This window comes from Nicotiana attenuata, unplaced genomic scaffold (assembly GCF_001879085.1).
Source record: "Nicotiana attenuata strain UT unplaced genomic scaffold, NIATTr2, whole genome shotgun sequence".
NCBI lineage: Eukaryota > Viridiplantae > Streptophyta > Magnoliopsida > Solanales > Solanaceae > Nicotiana > Nicotiana attenuata.
This window is the reverse complement of record NW_017670397.1, coordinates 167,124-190,489: the sequence shown is the minus strand read 5'-3', so window position 1 is coordinate 190,489 and position 23,366 is coordinate 167,124. Positions and strand designations below refer to the sequence as shown.

The 23,366-nt window shown below is 39.3% G+C and overlaps 1 pseudogene; it reads right to left on the bottom strand.

The window, feature by feature from the left end:
• Positions 1–3,111: 3,111 nt before the first annotated feature.
• Positions 3,112–11,366, bottom strand: LOC109238839 (annotated as a pseudogene).
• Positions 11,367–23,366: the final 12,000 nt, after the last annotated feature.

The following is a 23,366-nucleotide window of genomic DNA, read 5'->3' as shown; positions in this document are numbered from 1 at the left end:
TGATAGTTTTGTTATGTGTATGCAGAAAAACCAAGAGGGAAGGGCTGGAACTAGTTCAGGTAGAGGTGAAACTGCTGAAAGTGGAACTGCAGCAGTGGAAGTGCTCAGTACCAGCAGGTAGAGGTGAAACTGCTGAAAGTGGAACTGCAGCAGCTGGAAGTGCATCAACAATACCTGCAAGTGCATCAACAACACCTGCAATCCTTGATCCAAGCACACAACAATCAACTAATGTTGCAAGAGGTCCAAAAAGGAAGACCAATGAACCTAGAAGAGGTGGTGCAAATGCAAGGTCTAAGAGAACAAAGACAGCAGGATATGGTGTGCTATTTGATTCAAGTGGCACTGTTATACAGAGAGTAAATATTTCAACTCAATTACACAATGGTTTACTACATAATCCCTCACTCACAACCTTTTATTTTTGTGCAGTCTGGAACTACTGACAGAGTGGTACACAATCCTTCTACACTCATAAGTTCTGCTCCTACCAACATTGAACTTAGGTTCAAACCACCTGGACTAAAGTGGAAGGGCCGACCAGCAGTTACACAAAGGCAGCTGCAAGAACAGAGTTACAGAAGGGCAAAGTCTGCTACAACCACTCAAGCCACACCAGTTACACAATCCACACCAAGCAGCCAAGCCACAACAGACATTAATTGAAGTGCTCAACTAATATTTACTATGTTTTTGTTGACTGTGGTAGACAATATTTTGTAAAGCTACTTCATTATGTCTGTTTTTGTTGATTGCCTATCATTGACAATATTTTGTAAACCAACTCCCTTATTTTGGATGTATTATGTACACCAGTACTTGTTGCTGTAATGGAGCCTTTGTCAATATATTTCATGAACAAAATTTTACATCAACACAAAATATGTAGCCTAAACCCAGGAAATAACAAAGTGCACTATCAATCCTAAACAAATAACATAATAGCTAACATTAGAACAAGTACAACCACAATTATAATAGCAGCAACTCTCAACTTCGACCTTCCTTGACTTCTTTGACAATGGCATCGATCACTCTTCTTAATAAGAGCCGCAAGAAGAGTCTTGTAGTGTTCTTCCTCAATCGCAGGATCAACCCATCTGAAAAAGCCACAACCTTCACCAATCTCATATCTTCGGCAGCACAGGAACCTCCTTCCAGGATTGGTGGGTGTTCGTGACATTTTAAGATCTGCAGCAACTCCACAATAACACAAAGGTTGCATCCTCATTGTTGAAGGAGAAGAGGCGGCAATAGCGTATTTGTTGCAGGAGAAGCAGAAAAAAATCCACTTTCAAAACAAAAGGAGATTGCAAAAATTGATGGGCAAAGAAGATTCACATGAAATTAAAATTCTATTTTTGACAGTTGAAGCTAACAAAGAAAGAAGAAGGCATCAGATTTGCTAAATTTAGCTTCTACAATGTTCAACAATGGAGAATAAGGTACAAAGAAGAAGATGGATGTTAAATAGGCTAAATTATTACCGTTAGGGCTTTTTTTACTGTCTTCACGCCCCTTACAGGCGTGTGAATCACGCACTGCAGCCACATATGACACATAGGATAAGCCACGTTGGATAAGCGTTTATTATTCACGTTTTGAATGAGTATAAGTGTTCAATTGGCAAATATGTAAGTTTGGGGACCGGCATGACAAAGTGGGTGAAGTACAAGTGCCGTTTAGGCTATTCTGCCAAAAAAAAATAATATGTGTATCACACTGTGTATCATTTCTGTATCACATATGTATCGTATTTGTATCAATTGTGTATCACATGTATATCCATGTATACCTGTGTGTGAGATACATGCGTGATACATGTTTGATACATGTGTCGCAGAAGACTTTTTTGAACTCGATTTAATTACGGATTTTGATACAAAAACCAGTCCAAATCACCTCCAATCTTCCTCAAATTTTGTATATTGACTTATCTACATATTTTCAATAAATTTCAACTATGCTCATTGAAAAAGTTCCTTTTTTGTTTAGATTTTTGGAATATTATATAGATTTTTGTATTTCATCACCTTATTTGCTACCCCGTCCATGAAATTTTCTTTCCGTCTTGTATCTAATGTTGTTAATCACGCTTAAAAATATGGAAGGTGATTTTTGCATGTGATTCTTTGAGACAAAGAACCCTATTATTTGGTTTTTCAATTTTTGTTGGCTAGTTTTGGTAAGTCTATGACTAATGGCTAGTGGTTGGTAAGTTAAGATTTATTTGGGACATTTGTGTAAGTTTGCCTGTTTTAAATGGTATTGTGGTTGTGGTATATGGGAGCAATTGTTGGGTTTTTCGCTTGATGAAAGAAAACGCAACTCAATCCAACAAGAACTACATGGGCAAGCTATCTCAAGTAATGCCGTGGTGATCATTCAATAGGTTCTTGTACAAATACTATCTCAGCTCTCTATTTTCAGCAGCAGCGCTGTCAAAGTTAAGGCGCGCTTAAGCCCTAAAGCTTATAATAGCTCCTAGAGGGCGTTTCGCCTCGCTTAATTAGCTGTGTTACGATGTAGTAAAGTTGTTGTTGTGTGGCTTTATGAAACGACGATATATATCCAAACGTTATATTCATTCAAACAATACAATACAGTACAATAAAATAAGTAACAATATAAAATAACCATCCAAACAAGTTATTAATATAGGGAAATTTTTGCCCAAGAGCGCTTTCCTTTTAGCAGGCCCTATGTACATCGAATTCGGATAGTCAAGTCAAGAAGTTCTGAATACTAAATACATAAAGGAAAAAAAAAATAGAGAGTAAAAAGAAGAAAAAGATATTGTTAAAATCATATATTATTGTTAGTTTTGCCTACTAGCTGATACACATATACGAGCTGTAACATGGGCTATAATATCTTTCTACAATCAAAGCTACAAACCAACAAAGTCTGCTCTGGTACTGTGCAAGTGATATATACTTCTCCTTCAAATCTTATTTTAGTAAAGTTTGTGAAATTTCAATTCACATCAAACTGTTACAACAACAACATAAAATTATTCAAAATTTACAGAACACTTTAAGATCATTTTTCTTCACAAATATTTACGAAAACTTATAACACGTACTGAACCTTGAACCCTGAACCTGAACCCTATATCATGTTAAGATCATTTTCCTTAACGAATATCCCATGAAAACCATAAGGAACGCGACGAGGCAATTTAACAACAGCAACAATTTCAAGATCAGGAGATTTGGCATCCATAACTAAGAAACTTGATTCTCCTGTGCTCTCATTATGCATATAACAAACCACATAGCCATCGTCTTCATCAGCTGTTAAATTGATGGTGTCTTTTGCTACAAAGAATGGCTCACTACAAAAACAATTTGGTCCAAATATTCTTGTGGCTACTATGCAATCACGACGATCAGTTTCTGATATGGACACGTCCAATTTTACCACACCTACTGCTTTTGGCAAAGGGTTTCCAGTAGCTGCATATATATACCTATGTATGAAGACAGTTCAGTTATTTAATGTGACATAGTAAGTTTGTGACTTTACTGTTATTGTGAATAAAGTTCAGTTACTTTAACGTTTAGAAAAAATTTACTCCTATGACTTTATTATTATATATAGCAGGTAAAGTTCAGTAGTGGCGTAGCCAGGAATACTGTCAAGGATGTTCAAACTTTAAACAAGTCTATTTTTTTTTTTGGTCGATGAATGGTGTACCAAAATATTTAGATCAAACTACGCAACATTTAGCTAAACAATAATAAAAAACTTTAATAGAACTATAATTTTATAAATTAAAATTAAAATAACGAAAAGAGAACATCAGAAATTTACTAATAAAAGCAAGCATAAAACCAAAGGAAAGAGAGAGTCGAGAGGATTTTTAGTTTGTACAGAGCTTTTATTGAAGAAATAACTTTTAGGTACAAAATTACTTCTAAGATTAGTTATTTATTTCTACATAAATTTTAAGTTTTAAGACTTAATTTATTAGAAAAAATATTAGATTGAAAAAGAATCAAATAGACTACACGGTGGTCTCCGTTTATTTTTGGCAAATAAAACGGGCAGAACTTTGAACCCGTGAACAACACGTCACTTTGAACACCTTGAACTGCTAAACTGCTTCACTCAACTGTATTAGTGTTCAGAATATTATATATATATATATATATATATATATATATATATATATATATATATATATAACCATATAAAGTAGTATTTAATTTATATATGCAACTTAATTTTTCGGCAAAGGGTGTGCGCTTGACCACCCTTGGCATAAGGTGGCTATGCCACTGAAGTTCAGTAATAATACGTGAAATTAACCCTACATGCACTATATGCCTAGTAGTCGCAAAGAACTTTTAAACTATCAGTAGAGTAAATCAAAGCAGTGTTCTTTTTCTTGAATGGGGTCAGGATAAAACATAAATAATTAAATTACTGTTGTACGTACTTGTTCTTCTTGCCAACGTAAGCCGGGTTGATAACTCCTAGGTCAAGATTCCTCGTTGACACTGGATGTCTGGTTACCATCCCGGTCTTTCAAGTTTATCTTTACTTTCTCAACTGAAGAATGTGTCATGTCCAATCTTTTCAAGAAGTGCTCCACCGATATTACATTTGGCGCAATCATCACTATCGTATCACTCATCTTCTTCCCATGCATTAATTGCATGCACAGTATTAAACTTTGCACTTCAAACCACTTCATTTTCGACTCGTCCATGGCATAACGAGGAATCACCCCGAGGCGAGGCACTTTTCTCGGGTTAGACCTCATCGGCGAGCCCCCAGTGATGAGCGCAAAAGGGTTCATTTCAATTTGTATGTCAGGAAATATGGCATAATTGTTTGTAATAGCAAAGTCATGTACAAAAGATGGACGTGTCATAGAGAAAATTGGTAAGTCACAACTTTTGGTCCCGTTAGGGTTAATTCTAAAATAGGTAATGGAGATATGGACCGTAACAAAAAGCAAAAGCCTCCTTAGTTTCTGGATCAATTTTGGGATGTGCAGTCATATTTGAGGAAATATTTCCATCAAAAATCATGACGACCAATAGTTATAATATCACCATTTGATGCTAATTTTATAGCATATGGAAGATCAGATTCACAAAGAGCAAATAATTTGCCTCCAATTAAAGCTAAGCTAGTATTTGCAACTCTAAGACCTTTTATGGGATCGGATTGTCCAATAATCGCGCGAACCAAAGACACAACTCTATGATTCACAGATGCAGTAAGGCTATTAAAGCCAGAGAAGATATTAGGGTAAACTGGAAAACCTGCTTCATTTTCTTCCAAGTACTTGTCAGTTTTGACGTAACGACTACAATATGTAGCTTTACCTTGAGAAATTCTAATAGAGTGAAGCATTCTGATCACGCCCAACTATGCGTTATAAAAAAGACTTTGCGGACGTTGCAAATATAACCCGAGTATTACGCCCAGGGTCGAATCCACAGAGAGTTAACCTATCAACCGCTATCTTCAGACCCACTAATTCTTCAGAACCAGCTTCCCAAATATTCAAATCTCAGTTGAGTGTTCTTTAATAACTAGCTTGCAAATAACTAAATGGCTGTAACTAAGTAAAAAAAATAAAGGTTGTGAACAATTATGAGAAAAAGCTAAGGCAATGATTTCCCCTATTGATGGAATCCCTTCTGTTTATGCTCATACAAATTTACCCACACATCTCTATCAATCATGAACGCTAATCTTACCGTAAATCTCTCCCGAGTAATCACAGTAATTTACTATTGCACTCTCCCGAGATACACTAGCTTACTTTATTTAGCACAATTCAATTTGATTGCACCCAAAGCTTCGTTATTCCTAATCCCGCCTTTAAACCCGCAATTATAGATTCCTCTAATAATCTAGGAGTGGTGTTGTTCAACAATACCCTAAATATGCACTCTTTCCAAGTTATGCACACTAAATAGGCACAGCTAATTGAGGATCCTGTCAATTAACTACAACGAACACGAAGTTGAACAAATAAAGTTAAACTAGCAATTTGTATTCACATAAACAAGAAGTTCATCACCCAATAGGTTCCATCAACACCTTAGACATGGAATTTAACTACTCATGGCTATGGGAAAATAACCTAAGCTTGAATTCATCATAAAATCAAAAGAAAAGAAGAAAGATGTTTAGAGTACTTTCTCACAATTATTTTCCTTGCTAAGAAACCTAAAAAATCAATACATGCCTCTCTTGGGCGAAGTCTAATGTTTTAAATAGGGTTTAGGTCTAAAAATTCCGTAATTGACACTTTGGTCCCAGAAGTTTCTGCGCCTGCCGCGGTTCTGCCGCGGTCGCGGTAGAACTGCGGCCAAACACCCTCGCGGAATCTCTGAACTTCTGCAGCTGCTTCCCACCGCGGTTCTGCCGCGGTCGCGGTGGAACCGCGGTGGATCCAGTTCTCTGAATCTTCGGCCTGTTTTTGCACGGGTCACTTAGGAAATTTCACAGTTGGCCTCTTTTTCATCACTTTTGACTCCAAAACTGCTCCTTAGCCGTCTTTATACATATATCACCTACAAATCATGAAAAGCACTAATAAGAGCATTTTGTCATCACTTTTAGCATTAAAACTACACAAGAAGGTGATTATTTAAGGTGTGATTATAGTCAAATTCACCTATTATCAACAAGCTAACACGGCGATAATCACAACAAATTACCAGGTAGTATAGAGTCACAAACTCTAACCGAATACACAAAAAATATCTCAAAATGCAGTACTATTCGGATAGAGAATTAACAGTAAAAGTGTAAGAAAAGGACTCCAAAGGACCGCGACATCCAAAGCAGCTCTACCTTGAATCCTCACGACCAAAGAAGCTCTTACCGCCTGGATTTGCTGTCTCCAACACCTGAATCTGTACAAAAATATGCAGAAATGTAGTATGAGTACACCACGGTCGGTACCCAAAGTATCAAGACTAACATCAGTGGAGTAGTGACGAGGCTCAAGTCAAGACATTAACTAGTCAAATAATATAATCAGATCAACTGACAATAATTTATACAAGGAAAAGCTCTGTTTCAACAACAAATCATCAAATAGAATTGTACACTTATGGCATCTCGTGCCCACACTATCGATCAGCTTCGCACTGCAAAAATTTTGTGCCAACACATAAGTCACACCCCACCCGGCAAAGACCTCATACCACAATACAAGTCACACCTCGCACGGCAAAGACGTCGTGCCACCACGTATATATCGTACCCGTGTCAGTTACAATAAAATTTACAAGAGGAATTTATCAAGAATCAAATAAAATAATACATGATAACTTTCTTTTTATTTCAATCTGTTAGTTACTAACGACTCAACAGAATGTGAGATAGCAACTCTGTGTAGGTAAATCTATCTTGGCAACCAAATTATCAAGTAATAACAGAGACATAGATTAGCACATTGGAAACAATGCCACAAATCACATAAAATGCATGACACACACAAAGAAGTCATAAGCACAACAAGAATACCTCTTTTTACCACCACACAAAAATTATCAATAACACGCACCCAAACTATAACATATCATCCCCACCTAGCCACCCTTATCTCACCGCGTGTGCAACAATACAGTAAATGCCCGCCTTGTCTCGCCACACACGTTTTAATAATCATCCCACCTTATCTTTCCACATGTACAAACCCAATATAACCCTCCATGTCACGCCATATGTGCAATATCAACAATAACAATAGCATGACAAAACCTCGTGCAAACACCCCAAATATCCGCTCAACAAGTCCATGTATGCCACAATTATAGCAACATACCATGCCAATAATGGTCACCCAGACATAAGTTCATAATCTGAAAACACAATGCACAAGGACAATTCAACAAAAAAAAAATTGAATGGGTGTTCAACATATATGTAGGAAGCTAACTCAACTAGTAACAAAATTACAAATGCCCACTTTGGCCAACTTAGGAAATAAAATCCTAAAACATGATCTCTAACGTGTAACATGGATTCAAGTAATTAACCCAAAGAGAAAACACATAGTACGGGGACCTCTCAAACGATACAAGGCAATAAAAGCAACATCGGGTCAACTCTGGTCATAAGGCACATATACGCCCGTGTACACACATGCAACCTTGTATATATGTCGTTTACATATAACAGAAATAAACAGTTAAACCAAATCCTAAGGGGTAATTTTCTCCATACTAGGTTAGGCAAGATAGTTATCTCAAATTATCCAAATCAACCCTCAAAAATAGTTTTTTCTATAAAATTCACCTCCCCTCTGCTCAAATCAAACCAAAAAACAACTTAATAACATCAAACAAGGCAAGAAAAACAAATTTCAATTAATAAAGTTAGGATTTTTACACAATTTCTAAAAAGTCAACAAAAGACAACCCCAGGTCGTCTAGTCAAACGCCGAGTCGAAGGGTGAATCTTGATTACCCATAGCTCCACGAGTCCAAATATGTGTTTGGTTTTCAAGTTCGTGCTCAATTCGACTAACAAATCTCAAATTTTTATTTTTCAAAATATAGTTTTAAAAAAACCAAAAAATTCTCTTCAAATCTCATAATTTAGATGTTAAATCTCATAACTAATCATGTTATATAAATAAAACTAAGTTAAAATCACTTACCGACTGACTTCGTATGAAAATCCCCTCCAAAAATTGCATCTCACCGAGTCTAGGGCTCAAAATATGATAAAATGAGACTAAGTTCCTAAATTCCTTCCATAGTACCACCTGTAGATGTCGCATTTGCAATCTGGGGTTCGCAAACGCGACCCACTGCAAATGCGAAAAAGGCATCGCAAAAGCGACCCCTGAGCAACTATGAAGATATTACAAAAGTGACGTACTATTTGTAGATACGGACCCTGACCCCTTTACAAAAGCGACCATTTGTTCGCAAACGCGGTCAGCCCCTTGCCCAAATACACATCGCAAATGTGAGGCTGGCTTCGCATTCTGTGATATGTTCCTCGCAAATGCGGCCACCGCAAATGCAAACTGGTGCTCGCATTTGCGAGACCTGCAGCACTAGCCTAAAAATCAGAAATCACTGACCAGCTCGAAACGAGTCAAAAACTCACATGAGCCCCTCGGACTCCACACCAAGCATCCACACAACTACATAAATATCATACGAACTTTCTCACGCACTCGGATCATGAAAAAACATATAAAACCATGAATCGGACACCAAAACGCATAAAAAAACACCATGAAACTCAAGAACTTCTAAAAACACAATGAAGCGTCTGATTCCAATCAAATCAGCTTAGAATGACGTCAAACTTTACACACAAGTTTCAAACGATAAAAAAGACCTAATCCAAGTCCCGAAAGTAAAATCCAAACCTGATAAACATAAAGTCAAACCATCAAACTTATGAAATTTCTAAGCCTTCAAATTGCCAACTTTCAGTGAAAATAACAAATTTAACCTAGGAACCTCCGAATACAATTCCGAGCATACGCCTAAGTCCAAAATTTCCATATGAACCTTTGCAACTATCCAAATACCATTCCGAGGTCGTTTTCACAAAAGTGAAATATCGGTTATCTCTTCCAACTAACGCAAATCATTCTTCCAAATCAATCTCGAGCTGCTCGAAAACCAAAACAGTCCATACACACAAGTCGTGATACATCATATGAAGCTACCGAAGACCTCAATCCACCAAACGAAATGCTAAAGCTCAAGACAACTGGTCAAGTTGTTACATATATCTCTTGAAGATATTTATTTATTAACTGGATTACGGATTTGTCAAAGTAGATATTGAATGTACCATGTCCCTTAAAATACGTTGATCAGAAGCTGGAAGCTGATTCCGAATGCAAGTTAAATTCCTTGAAGGAATTATTCTGTGGGGTGAAAGCATGGTAAAAATTGGAGGATTTCGTGGTCCATAAGGATTCATTAATTATAGGAATACTTGAATGAAATGAAAAAAGCGTGTGAAGGAGCATTTTTAAAGAAGTAAAACCAAAACCTTTTAGAAATTATTTTATTAAGAGATAATCGAATTATTTTAGGTCTTGGAACTAAAATTAAAAAAAGATTCGGCCAAGCTCATTCCTATATGAAACATCACATTACTGCTATTAAAGCTAATGCTATTTTGTGCAAATATAGAGAATCATTCAAGAAAAATAGCATTCATAGCAAGCAGGTACCTTCAAGGATTCAAGCTGCTCAGCTAAAAAATAGGTCCACAAGATGAAGTTGCTGAAGTTCTTTAGCTATTTTAGGTTGAGTAAGTTGTTCTTTAATTATAACTTTTTTCTTTTAATAAATGTATTATTAGGTTACCAAATCTAAAGAGTTATGTTTAGCTTTTGTCACGCTCCGAAATCTCAACCGTGGGGTCGTGATAACATCAACTTGCAAGGCAAGACAACATTAGCAAATTAATTAACCATTTTTAATCAATTTAAAGCAAAACCTTAATAATACAAAACTGAAATAAACTAAATTAGATGTGATAAATACAACGTAGGCAGTCTAAACATATCTCAGAAATCTGTAGTCACGAACATGAGCATACTAGAGTTCTACAAATAAATTCTGAACGAAATACAATTGTTTGAAATTAGGTAAACAGTGAAGACAGAATAGAAGGGGACTTCAGGGACTGCGAACGCAAGCAAATCTACCTAATGTCTCCCACTGTAAGTCGATCTAGGGAAGAACTCCTCTTCACGCCGCTGGAACCGACACCGATATCTGCACAAGAAGTGTAGGAGTATAGCATGAGTACAACCGCTCCCATGTACTCAGTAAGTGCCGAGCTTGACGAAGTAGTGATGAGGCTATGATAAGCCTAATCTACTATAATCGAGGAAACCCCGGCATTGCAGTCTTTGCGTGAAGTCCAAAATAGCTTGATAAGGTGACAACTAATCCATGCCAAAGATCAGATCAAAATCCGCCAGATCAAGAAGTAGAAGGTCTACGCTAGTCTCATAGCTCCTGATAGTGACCAAAGATGATATACCCAGTCTACCACAATAGAGTCTCCAACAGGCATAGACATATAAATAGGAGAACTTAAATTATGTCTCTAGACATATCCAAATATGAAGCAAAATAGGATCACACATATGAATAAGTGGAACCCGGATCAGATAGAACTGATGTATCTCTATGGCAAACTAGAATAATACGTGTGATGACTGCATCCAACCGCTTTGCCTCAGGTCTAGATAGGAATGCATAAAAATTAGGTTGAGCCGCACGACTCCAACCTCTGACTCTTAGCTGACCTCTAACGAACTGGCCTCTATCTCTAACGGCCTGACCACCACCTCTAGTTATTTGTACGGGCGGTGGAGATATCGGTGCCGGAATCATGGCACGAATACCCTATTGTGGCATACTGCTCCTCAATCTAGGACAACACCTCTTGATATGACCTACATCGCCGCACTCCAATCAACCTTGTGGCTAGCATAACTCCTGAGTTTGAGATGATCCCTGATGACCCGAATGACCACCGTGGTAACTCTGTAGTGGTGGTGCACTGATAGGAGCTGAAGGTTTACTGAATACTAGCTGCTCAGGACGAGACCCAAAAGAACCACCCAAAGCACCGTGTGCAACTTGAAGCGCTGACTAAATCGGCTTGTGAGGATGGCCACTATCAAATAAACCCCTGCCTCCAGATGAGGCACCACTGAAACCGCAAAAATGACGAGGCCTCTTCTCAAATACCACCTCTCTACCCTGACCACAAAGCCTCTCGATCCGTCTAGCAATCTCTACAGCCCGCTGGAAAGAAATATCATCCCCAGTCTCCTTGGCCATCTATCCTGACGTAACTGCTCAAATTGTTTGCGCAGCTCCTCTCTGCACGACTGCGGCACGAACTTCTTCAAGAAGAGAACGGAGAACTCCTTCCAGTTAAGTGGTGTTGCACTAACTGGTCTGCGCCTCTCATAAGCCTCCCACTATCTGAAGGCAGCCCCAGAAAACTGAAAAAGTAGTGAACGAGACCCCATTGGTCTCCAGAATACCTGCTATACGGAGAATTCGCTAACACTTGTCCAAGAAATCCTGGGCATCCTCTAACTCTCTCCCACTGAAAGATGGAGGCTGGAGTCTCCCAAACCTCTCTAGTCTCCTCTGCTCATCATTAGTCATAACAGGAACTGCGTGGACTTGAGCAACTACAACCGACTAGGCTGGTAGTGCCCCCGCTGTCTAGGGTCCCTGCATCACCTACTCTGGTGTACGGGCGGCCGGGAGTCTGAGTACCTCCCCCGGCCTGAGAAGTGGTTGTTGCGGCCCGAACTGAGACCGCTTGAGCAAGGCTGGTGCACACAATCAAAATCTAAACTAATGCCTCCTAAAGGCCTGGAATTAGATGGGCACAGCTGGTGCTTAAGTTGGCCCCACTGGCTCATCCACAATTGGAACGTGCTCCTGAACTGGGGCAGCTGGTGGATCTGCAGGTGCTGCCTTAGCTATTGTACGAACTGCACCTCTGCCCCTACCGTGGCCTTTACCGCGACCTCGGCCTCTGGCGACCCTAACTGGTAGTACTGGTGGCGCTCCATCTTGCCTAGTAGTAATATAATAATAGATGTTTAGTTACTAGAATCAACAGATGCGCACGGCAAGAATTCAAGAATGTGAAGTTTCCCAAGGATTTGGTAGCCTATCGAAGATAAGTACAGACGTCTCTGTATCGATCCTCAAGACTCTACTAAACTTGTTGTTATGATGGCGCGTGTCATGGAACATGGCAAGCCAACTAATCAACCATTTCAACACAATAAAAATCTTCCAAAATTACGAAAGCAATTAATATTTAAGGAAAACCTTTTAAAAATATAATAAATTCGCAACTCAATACAATCTCTCCCAAAATCGGGGTGTCACCGAGTACATGAGCATCTACAACGGCAGATGGTTTAATACAATGTCTGAAGAGCAAAACTTAAATATAAGTAAAGATAATGAAGAAGAGTCAAGGTCTACAAACGCCATGCAGCTACCTCAATAGTCTCCAAAGATCTCGACTCCACAATGCAGTAGCTGCCATGACCGAAAGCACCTGGATCTGCACACGAGGTGCAGGGTGTAGCGTGAGTACAACCAACTCAATAAGTAACAAATCCAACCTTTGACTGAAATTAGTGATGAACTCAACCGGTACAGTTCAATATAGAAATAACAGTGTAAAAAACGTAGGCATGCTTTCAAGTTCATCAGTTAAACTCAATACAGTAAGTAAGATCAAATCTGAGTGATATTAAGAATATAACCCCTCTACTTCTACATGCCAATGCACATGTTGTATGTGACGCACCAGCAGATAGCCTCATGTGCTCACATTATCAAGACGCTCAATCACTCGGTACTGTATATGGCCAATCTGGCCCAGGGAAGATCCATCCTCGAATATATACATCAACTAACCATCAGTCACTCAGTACTGAGTAGGGCCAATCCATCCCATGGGGAGGATCTATCCCCAGGTATAAATGCTTCAGACAAGATCCATGTCCAGGGAAGATCAATCCCTCAATATAATCAATGGTGCTCACTAGGGGTATGTCTACTCCGGAGGGTCTTCTTTAGCCCAAGAGCTATCAAAAATCAGTAAAACCGCTACGGCGTTATCACACCTCCTTTTTCCTACCCCGAAAAGGGGTATAAGGGAGTTTTTCCAATTTAAGTGACAATCGAAACAGGATTATTTATATTGAATCAGAGTCGGGATAGTTTATGGTGTCCCAAGTCACCGGTTTAGAATCCCGAATCAAGGAGATTTGACTCTATTTTAATGTCTGCGAAACACAGAAATCCGGGTAAGGAATTCTGTTAACCCGGGAGAAGGTGTTAGGCACTCCCGAGTTCCGTGGTTCTAGCACGGTCGCTTTGATCATACTTGGCTTAATCAACTTGTTTAATTACTCAATTTAGAACCTATGTGCATTTGCCTCTTTTACTTAAGAAATTATCTTAAAATAGGTCACGCGTACGTGTACCCATTTGTTTGGCGCATCAAAAAATCATGTCACGCGAACGTGTCCACAATTAATAACGCTTTGTTATTTTTAAGAAAATTTTGTCGAAGTTGCGCGAACGCATACTCTGATTTTTTGTTTTTAAAATCATAATTATGTCAAGCGAACGTGTACACAATCACAATAGTAGATTAAATCACGCCTAAAATCTTCTCTACGAATATTCACTTTTAATAGCTAAGTTACGATATTTGTGAGGGCCATGGATGATTTAATTATGATGGCGCACCTCAATCCATTTTTAAGAAGTATACTTAATTAAAGTCACCTAAAGATGCTTGGATTTTATCTAAATTAAATTCTATCTAGAGTTACTCTAAACAAACCTACATGGAGGTATTATATTTAAAAAAATAACTGTTCGGGGGCAAATTCCAGGCTTGCAGTAAGCCCAGAAACGCCAAGAGGTCCCAAGAGGGAAGCTGGGCTCCATATGAGGCCCAGAATGGAAACAGAATCAGCAAGAGGCATTTGGGCATAATTGGGCTAACTATAAAGCCCAATTGTATGACTTATCTTATGCTACTCGAAGCAAATTACATGAACGTCTTGAGATCGAGCCATGCCTTAAGCGAAAACATATAAGAACGGCAAAATAATTAAACTAAGGCTGCAGTGCCTTAGCTTGAGATTGGGCTGCTTCGACTTGGGCCCACGTCAGGCCTCATTCGAAGCTCAACAGGTCTCTTACCCTATTACAGCCCAAATGCTTGCAAATTTTAGCTAGATTGAAAGGCACATTCTGAGTCCAAATCATATTACTATGCTAATGATGCACCCTTAGTATTTTAATAGTCTATACATAATTTATTTCATTATCAAAACATAATAGAATTCCTAACATTAACCAAACGTCAACATGATTTCAAAAATATGGCTTACTAACATGGATTCGTTCTTGTCTAATTCTAACATCTATACATGGATATTTACAGAACTAATAGCAAGCATGCTGATGATGTTCGGTCGCCTAAACTCTTATAGCAACCTCACAAACCATAGTTTAGCACAATCCCCAAAAATTACAACTAGAACACTATACAAACTTAAACTCTGAACATTTGAACTTTGAAACTTACTAGGGAATAGAATGTTAATGCTAATACTTAATCACAACTAGAAAACAGTAATTACTACCAATTAACATATTGAATGCTAAACAAAAAGAAGTCAAGATCTGAAAAAAAGTCCATTTCCACTTTAATATATTGAAGCTTCAACTTGTCATTTCAGGGCTCAATGAAGATACCTGGATACAGCAAAATAGAATAAAATGAGCCCACAAGTTAGCAAGAATGAAAGCAGAAATAGAAATCCAGCAGCAACAACACAGCTTCTACCACTTAAACCATGTTTCAGCCTTGATAGAACCCAGGAATTTCAAGGAAGTTCTTCTAATCTTTTTTGTGAAAATCAGAAGAAAACTTAAAATAGTGCAGAAACTTTTGGGGATTTTTATTTAGGGTCGAGATCTCTGATCTGTTTTCGGAACTTTGGTGCAGAGAGTAATGCTCTAAAATTTGTGAAAGAAAGGCACTACTTATAGGCCTAAAAGGCCATGTGCCAAAAACCAAATCAGGGAAATATTCCCTCAGCCTGAAAAGGTATCTTTCCTAACCAACTGGGACAGCTGGCTGTCCCTTATTGGCTCAGCATATTTGTGCTAACCAAAATAGGGACAGCTGCCCCCTTTTCTAGAAGCTTCTAAATATAGAAATTATCTGAAAGTCCCTATTCCATTTCCAACTTAAACCCCTAAGTTTTCAATTGTTCAATTAACCCCCAAAGTTCTAATGGTTACAAACGAATGCAAACAAAGCAAAAAATCTGAATCAAAACAAGGAAGATCAAACAGAGCAAAAATTCTATTTCCATTGAACTTTTAATTAAACCTAAATTCCTTTATCATTGCACTGGAATTAGAAATGAGACAAAAAGAGAAACTTTTCAACCTAACACTAATACGAGCCCAGAATTAGTCAACAATGAACCATTTTCAACAGTGAACCATTTTCTAAGAATTGAACCTACTAAACCAATTAACACTACCATTAACAGGGAATAAAACCACAACAAGAAACTAACATGCTGACTTTTAGAATGAACTGGACTGGACACAAGCTAAACCAATTCAAATAAACCCTAGCCGCAATAAGACTGACCAACTAGTAATTGAAAGGTATGCACAAATTACCCTAAAACTACTGACTAACCTAAATGACTAAACACAGAAGTAAACGAACAATTCTGAAAAATAAAAACCCTAAATCATGCAACTACAAACAGAACAACCACTCAAAGAAAAGAAAAAATGGTCGAGAAAAGAAACCAAACAAGATATTTCCTATACCAGTTGGGACTCGGAGAACCTGGCCGGAGCTTGGACATGGTTAGTGCAGGTCTGAAAATGAATCAAACCCACATGAATCAATTGCTCCTGTTGAGACTCATGTAGGTATGAACCATTCGAACTTCAGTAGAGGCTTTAGGTTTTTCTTTCTTTTTCCTCTCTTTTCCAGATTTTCAATTTGAAATTGCTCTAGTTTAAGAGGCCTTTTGAGCAAACAACAGGATATTAGGGGTGAGGTTAGCGGAGAGATGACCTGGTGAGGTGTTGGGGTGGTTTGGGCAAACTAGGGTTTTGGGTATCAATCTTAAATCTAAAGTTGGAGGGATTTGTGAGGGATTTAGGGAATTGGTTCTGGGATTCGGAAAGAAGAGGAGGTGAGGAGTGTTTGGTGTGAATTTGGAGTGGCTCAGAGCACCGAAACCGCCGTGAGGCAATTTTCGACGGGTGGTTGATGGCGGAGGCGGCGTAGAGTATGAGGGCGGCTAGGGCTTCACGTCTTTGAGGTTGAGAGAGATGGAATGGGGGGTTGGATGGGTATGGGGGCGTTTGGACAGTTTTATACTGGGATGGGGACCAGTTCCGAGTTGGATCAGAATGATCCAACGGTCGTGATGAAAGGCCAGATAAACGGGGTCGTTTGGTATTGGGGAACTTGGACCGGGTATTTTGGTCCTTGGGCTTGGATTTGGGGCGGGTTTGGGGCAGAAATGTTTGGGCTTCAGCCCCTTTGGCCCAATAAAATGAAAACAAACCCCTTTTATCCAATTCTCTTTTATTTCCCTCTTTTTTTTCTCTTTTCTTTTTTCTTTAATTTAAAAATCCTAAATTAATCTAAATTTTGAGATTAAACTAATTATCTAATTGCAAAATAATAAAAATTACTTGATCCTAAATTAAAAGAGAAAAATCAATAATCTAAAAATTAAAAGGTAAAAATGTAAAATAAGCAATTTTTTATTTTCATTTTTAATAAAGCAAATAATAAACTAACTAATCCTAAAAATGTAAAAACACAACCTAAATGCAATGCATAGTATTTTTGGCATTTTTCATGGTCTTAATGGAAATTAAACGTGCACAAAAATGCAAACAATTAATAAAACCCTACAAAATTCCTACAAAATGGCAAATAATTGGAAAAAATCTATTTTCTCGAATTTTATAGGAGTAATTCATATAGGGCAAAAATCACATGCTCACAGCTGCCCCGCTTTGCTCGGAAACACGAAGAGTTTTCGTGCAAAGATAAAGTGAGCGGATACGAGCGATTTTTGCCCGTTTGAATACTCTGTGGGAAGCATTTTTGAAAGATTTGACTGAACCTTGCTTCCGAGGTTGCCTACATATCCTTGGCTATAAAGGAATCAAGTCAGTGTAGTTCGGGAAGTTTTGGTAGCTGGGACTACCGAGAAGCTGTGATTTCACTGCTGGTGCTGCTTGCTGAACTCCTTATTACACCAAGACAAAATAAAAGAAGCTAGACTAAACTATGATATATGAATTATAAGAATCCTGTCTACATATCTTCAAACTTGATCTTGTAGCTTCTGCGGCTCTATGGTGCACCTTAAGCTATTGACTCGTACTCTCCAGGTGATCTTCCTTTGCTGACTTGAATTGCATTATGAAGTGAATTCCCTTGTTTTCTAGCTGGGCGCCTGATTGCCAAAACTTGAACTGTCCTCTTTCGAAACTTGAACTACTTTCCCTTATTCTCCAGGTGGGCGCCTGATTGCTGAAGCTTTAACTGTCTTCCTTTGAAATTGCTTTCCCTTGAACCTTGAACTGTCTTCCCTTGTTCTCCAGGTGGGCGCTTGATTGCTGAAACTCGAACTGCTTTCCCTTGAAACTTGAGCTGTTTTCCCTTGTTCTCTAGGTGGGCGCCTGATTGCCGAAACTTGAACTGCTTTCCCTTGAAACTTGAGCTGTTTCCCCTTGCAACTTGAACTATTTTCCCTTGTTCTCCAGGTGGGCGCCTGATTGCTGAAACTCGAACTACTTCCCCTTGAAACTTGAGCTACTTTCCCTTGTTCTCCAGGTGGGTGCCTGATTGCTGAAACTTGAACTGTCTTCCCTTGTTCTTGAACTGCTTTTCCTCGAAACTTGAACTGCTTTCTCTTGTTCTCCAGGTGAGCGCCTGATTGCCGAAACTTGAACTGCTTTGCCTTGAAAGTTGAACTGTCTTCCTTTGTTCTCCAAGTGGGTGCCTGATTGCCGATACTTGAACCGTCTTCCCTTGTTCTCCAGGTAGGCACCTGATTGCAACAAAACAGACAAAACAAAAGAAACTTTTCTGCCCCAGTTTAATATTGGGACATCTGTGAGTGTTAACTGAATCTCGTTATCAAAAGAGCTTTAAGCTAAATCCCATTATCCTGAAGATTTCAAATTAAATTTCATCTCAAAAGTGGAAACTTAAAAGCTAAATTATATTTCCCATCTGGCACCTGCTTTCCTCATGGACGGTTCCTCCGGAACAAACAAAATTTCCTGCCCCTGCTTCAATCAAAGAAAAATCTTATCAGTTTGAAAATGTGGTGGTTAGTTTGCGGCATTCTTGCTGATGGTGGCCCTTCCACTGCCATGCTTTGTTCTGATCAGCTACCTCCGACTAGCAATGAATTGTTTGAGCTTCTGATTGCGCCTTAACCACAGGACCCTGAAAGACCTGAGTGCCCCATACTTGTACTGTTTTACATTTCTGCCCTTCCAATCTGAACCTTTGTATTTCTTTCTACAATTTATGAAACCATTCGATCGCTTGAACCTCGGCTAACACCTTGTTTTCCAGTTTGCATCATGTTATTTCTGGTATGCTGTGGCCGCACTTTGCTTTGTGCAATTTGGACATTGGTAATAAGCTTTGCAATCCTTTCTTATTTGCTTAACAAGGCTAACATTGAAAAAGCCTTAGAGAAGTAGACCCAAAAGGAAATGAAAAGAAATGACTTCGAGAGTTAGGAATAAAGAAGAAGATTCAAAACGGGATGATTAATTGAGGGAGAAAGGAAGGAGAGACTTATCTGAGTGAGGCAGCTGGCATCAATGATCATGACATGCATTTTGGATTAATCAGCCTAGTCCATTCAGTCAATCACCTTTCAGTCTTCACACTTTACGCCCGGGATTCCCGTAATCCAATTTCTTTGCTAGGTCATCAACCTTATCCGGCTTGCGGTGCCCTGAAAGGTTTTCACCAACAAACTTCTCTCATTTGTTGATCTCTCAACTCACCGTCGCCTTACGGTACCTGTGAGGGTTTTCACCAATAAGACTGTCTCATTTTTAATTTCTCTTAGCTTTCCGTCGCCTTATGGTGCCCGTGAGGGTTTTCACCAATAAGACTCTCTCATTTTTAATTTCTCTACGTAGCACGGAGTGTTTCCCCTGATATGAATCATACCTCTAACTTCCTTGACTTGGTATCCCTCCAAAGATTGATTAGAAGGTCTTTCTTTGGACCGTAATGTGGGCTTTTGGATAGTGTTAGAAAGAAAGGATATCACAAAGGCTCAAAACAGCTTGAATGGGTTCAAAATTACAACTTTTGGAATCAGATCTTTTACAAAACCGCAACTTCTGCCCCAGTTTCCTTGCCTGGGGAATTTTGCATTTTATTTTGATGGGACCGAACCGTAAGGCTGCCTACGTATCCTTAAAAGGAATCAGGTCGAACGTAGTTCATGACATAGAATTGCTTTGTTTTTCTACTTTTCTATTTTTTTTCCTTCCTTTTTTTTCTTCTTTTCCATTTTTCTTTTTTTTAATATATATATTTTCTGTATCTATACTTCTAAACTTTGCTTCTGATTCCAAAGGAGGGGTACGAAAGAAAATAAAGGCTCAAAAGGGGCAACAAAGGATAAAGTGTTTAGACAGCATAATAAAATGCCTTTGTCATTCCAATCTTCAAAACATGCCAAGTACAAAAAACCAATTTAGACAAACCAAAGAAATCATACATAATATTTTTGACTGCATCAGAATTGATAGCCATGTCTACACACTTGCCTTCTATATCTGTTAAATACAAAGCACTGTTGGACAACACTCTCGTTAGCACGAACAGCCCCTACCAATTTGGGGCAAACTTGCCTTTCGCTTCAGCCTGATGTGGAAGGATGCGTTTCAGTACTTGTTGACCCACTTCAAATTTCCGGGAATGCACCTTCTTGTTGTATGCTCTTGCCATTCTCTTTTGATACGATTGACCGTGACATACTGCCGCCAGTCTTTTCTCATTAAGCAGACTTAATTTCTCCAATCGGGGTTTGACCCACTCATCATCATCAATCTCTACTTCAGCAACAATTCGAAGGGATGGAATTTCAACCTCCGCAGGTATCACTACTTCAGTACCATATACCAACAAATATGGAGTTGCACCTACTGAAGTGCGCATAGTAGTGCGATAACCCAGTAAAGCAAAAGGCAACTTTTCATGCCATTGCCTAGAACCTTGCACCATCTTCCGAAGTATCTTCTTTATGTTCTATTGGCCGCCTCGACCGCTCCATTTGCCTTGATGCGATACGGGGTGGAATTTCGATGTATAATCTTGAACTGCTGGCATACTTCCTTTATCAAATGGCTGTTAAGATTGGCACCATTATCCGTGATAATTACCTTTTGAATTTCGAACCAACAAATGATGTTTGAGTGAACAAAGTCAACCACTACTTTCTTGGTCACAGATTTGAAAGTCATAGTTTCAACCCACTTAGTGAAATAATCGATGGCCACCAGAATGAACATGTGCCCGTTGGATGCTGCTGGCTCAATTGGTCCGATAACATCCATGCCCCATGCAACGAAGGGCCAAGGTGCGGACATTGTATGCAATTCAGACGGGGGAGAATGGATCAAATCTTCATGCACCTGGCATTGATGACACTTACGCACAAAGTTGATGCAGTCTCGTTCCATGGTGAGCTAATAATAACCTGCTCGCAGAATTTTCTTTGCAAGAACATACCCACTCATATGTGGCCCGCAAACTCTGGAGTGCACTTCGGTCATGATAGTCGTGGTTTGTCTAGCATCTATGCATCTCAACAATCCAAGATCTGGAGCCCTTTTGTGCAGAACTCCTCCACTTAAGAAAAACCCACTTGCCAAGCATCGAATTGTTCTCTTTTGATCATCTGTGGCTTGTACCGGATATACCCCCATCCTGATGTATTCCCTGATATCATGGAACCACGGCTCACCATCAAGTTCTTCTTCCACCATGTTACAGTAAGCATGCTGATCACGGACCTGAATATGCAAAGGGTCAATAAAAGCCTTATTTGGATGATGTAACATCGAGGCCAGAGTAGCCAAGGCGTCAGCAACCTCATTATGGATCCTAGGGATATGCTTGAATTCCACTAATTTGAATCACTGACAAAGGTCCTGCAGACATTGTCGATATGGTATGAGCTTCAAATCTCGAGTCTCCCATTCTCCTTGAATCTGGTGCACTAACAGATCTGAATCTCAAAAACTAGCACTTCTTGGACTCCCATGTCCACAGCTAACCTTAAACCCAAAATGCATGCTTCGTACTCAGCCATGTTGTTGGTGCAATAGAAACGGAGCTGAGCTGTGACAGGGTAGTGGTGCCCTGTTTCAGAAATGAGCACAGCTCCTATCCCAACACCTTTCATGTTGGCAGCCGCATCAAAGAAGAGTTTCCAACCAGGCTTTTCATCATGCTCGACCTCATCAATATGCATTACCTCTTCATCAGGAAAGTAAGTCTTCATAGGTTCATATTCCTCATCCACCGGGTTCTCGGCCAAATGATCGGCCAAAGCTTGGGCTTCCATCACCGTCCGAGTCACATAGACAATGTCAAACTCTGTGAGCAAAATCTGCCACTTCGCGAGTCTTCCTGTGGGCATAGGCTTCTGAAAGATATACTTTAAAGGATCCGGGAGAGAAATGAGGTAAGTAGTATAGGATGACAGATAATGCTTCAATTTTTGCGCTACCCAAGTCAGGGCGCAACATGTCCTTTCAAGGGGGGAGTATACTTAACCTCATAGGATATGAACTTCTTGNGAGTTTGACATGTTGATCCTGAAATCAAAAACACTCACAAGAACAAGCATAAAGTAGTGTGTGTTATGAGAATTAATACCACGCAATCACTATTATCCTTAGCCCCACGGTGGGCGCCAAACTGTTTACTTTAAAAATTGGATAACAATTAAACTTATAATGTGGTATTAAGGATACGTGATTTCACCTAATACCAATTGATAAACGTAAAAATAAGTGATGCGAATTGACAATAATCTAAAGTAAACCAACGTTTGGACAGTGCCCTCGGGCTGATGAACCATCGAGCTTGGCAGAGTAAGAACAGCTAAAGAGCAGCAAGTTGATAAACAAAAGAAAGAAATATTATATTGTTGAGATATTCGTGCACAGCTAACCTTAAACCCAAAATGCATGCTTCGTACTCAGCCATGTTGTTGGTGCAATAGAAACGGAGCTGAGCTGTGACAGGGTAGTGGTGCCCTGTTTCAGAAATGAGCACAGCTCCTATCCCAACACCTTTCATGTTGGCAGCCGCATCAAAGAAGAGTTTCCAACCAGGCTTTTCATCATGCTCGACCTCATCAATATGCATTACCTCTTCATCAGGAAAGTAAGTCTTCATAGGTTCATATTCCTCATCCACCGGGTTCTCGGCCAAATGATCGGCCAAAGCTTGGGCTTCCATCACCGTCCGAGTCACATAGACAATGTCAAACTCTGTGAGCAAAATCTGCCACTTCGCGAGTCTTCCTGTGGGCATAGGCTTCTGAAAGATATACTTTAAAGGATCCGGGAGAGAAATGAGGTAAGTAGTATAGGATGACAGATAATGCTTCAATTTTTGCGCTACCCAAGTCAGGGCGCAACATGTCCTTTCAAGGGGAGTATACTTAACCTCATAGGATATGAACTTCTTACTGAGATAATAGATGGCCTGCT